This window comes from Anser brachyrhynchus (genome assembly GCF_964034855.1).
Source record: "Anser brachyrhynchus genome assembly, chromosome: Z".
In the NCBI taxonomy this organism is placed as follows: Eukaryota; Metazoa; Chordata; class Aves; order Anseriformes; family Anatidae; genus Anser; species Anser brachyrhynchus.
Window position 1 is genome coordinate 77426891 of NC_137697.1, and position 1797 is coordinate 77428687.

General features: G+C 55.7%; 1 long non-coding RNA gene across 1 annotated transcript in view; it reads left to right on the plus strand.

The window, feature by feature from the left end:
- LOC308186151 overlaps positions 1–1797 on the plus strand; it is a 3675-nt gene extending 1878 nt beyond the window's left edge. Inside the window, exons 1-2 of the long non-coding RNA XR_013943932.1 lie at positions 1–65; positions 1130–1797. The exon at positions 1–65 is cut by the window's left edge and continues 1878 nt beyond it. This is a non-coding gene — a long non-coding RNA (uncharacterized lncRNA). The remainder of the gene's footprint in view (positions 66–1129) is intronic.

A 1797-nucleotide genomic window follows, 5' to 3' on the forward strand; every position in this document is an offset into this window, starting at 1 on the left:
GCGTCAGCTCATGACCAGCAGAGAAGACGAGAGATTAAGGAGCAGAGCCCAACTCCGAGAAAAGAGTAAGTGACCCTCAGTACAATGCAGGAGCCAGGGGACTGCCGGGCTTTGAATTGGCAGCCAAAGTTTGCTTGCAGGCGCGAACAATGGCGTGGGGGCAGGAGAAGGCGTGGGACGGGGCAGGGGGGGCCGGGGACTGCGGGAACGGGGTGGGACGGGGATGGGATGGGGATGGGGATGGGGATGGGGATGGGGATGGGGATGGGGATGGGGATGGGATGGGGGCAGCGGGGCGCGGCCTGGCCGTGCGGTGCCGCTCCGTCGCCCGGTCCCTTATTCACGTGGGAAAAAGTAAAAAAATAATAAAAAAAAAATAAATAAGAAAAAAAAAATGGAGGGGGAAGGAAGGAGGGAGGGAGGGAGCGAGAGAAACTTCCCAAGTGATGAGAAACAGATGAGCTCCTGCCTGGGTCACGTCTGCTGCGGGCCCTGATGCGAAGTGACGTCATCAGTTGCATACCCTACGTCGTCAGAGCGAGCGGGACGGGGTGAGGGGAGAAGGAAAGGGGAGAGGGGCCTTCCCTCCTCCCCCGCCCCCCGTCGGGACAGGCTGCCCTCAGGACCACGCCGAACAATGCCCGAGTTGCCCCTGGCTGCCGACACCTTTCCCTGCGCGCCCGCACAGCCCAGCATATGGGAAGCTCGCAGGCCCTGCGCTCGGCGGAGCCGATAATGCATTATTTTTCGGCAATATTTACAGCGCCGCTTTTAATACGCACCAGATGGCTCGCGACGAGGCTACCAGCAGCCAGTGAGCTCCTCGGTTTTACTCGGCAGCGTTTTGTTACAATTACGCTCCATGCTGGGACCAATTTTACCGGTGACCTATTTTTCATATTTGCAGCATTTATTTTTTTTTTAAAGTGTTAAAAAACCTCCTAAGGCAGGGCAGGGCTGAGGCAGGCGGGGAGCAGCCGCTGCTGTCCCCGGATCGCAGGCGGCTCCCTTCGTCCCGGGTAATGACACACGGCCGCGCGTGTGCCTACGTATGTGCGCAGATAAATAATACATACGCATATTTATCCCTCATATTTGATCAATAACGCCCCTGTTTGTTAAACCCTAGCTCAGCGCGCTTGCCCTCCCTAGCGCTAAGCATCGCAGGCGGCTGATTGCGGCGGCAGCGCACCGCGTCCGGCTGCACTCACCGAGCCGAGCCCCCCGCGAAACTCCCCGCAAACACAGGGCGTTCCGCTGCCGAGAGGAGAAACCCAGCCCCTCGAAGTCCCCGGGAGTCCCTAACCACTGACAGCAGGAAGCTGCGGGTGATGCATTCCTGCGAGCTACACGCCGCGCTGCCCAGGGCAGGGCGAGTAGCCCTCGCCTAGAAAAAGCATCCCCGGGCTCCTCAGCCCGGTGCGCACCGAGCCGCAGCGGTTTTCTCCTCGAGTTTTCCCCCCTCCCCATTCTCTGTACAGCACAGCGCCTGTTTTCGGCGTAAATGGCCAATTTACTCCCTCGCAGGTGTGCTTTCCCTTACACAAACGCTTTCCCCACTTTTATGGGAACTGTTATTTTTTTTTTTTTTTGCCTCTCCTGCTAAAGTCACAGATGTTTATTTTATTGATATAACCTATACCTCGGTTATGCGGAGAATAATATGCCTCAACTAACAGTCATTTAGCAAATAATAGAGGCGCTCTGGATGCTTTCCAATGTTACACATGTACTTGGTCATAAAATGATATGTGAAAAAATTAACATCTGCTTTCCTAAAATAAAGTGTTCCAAGTA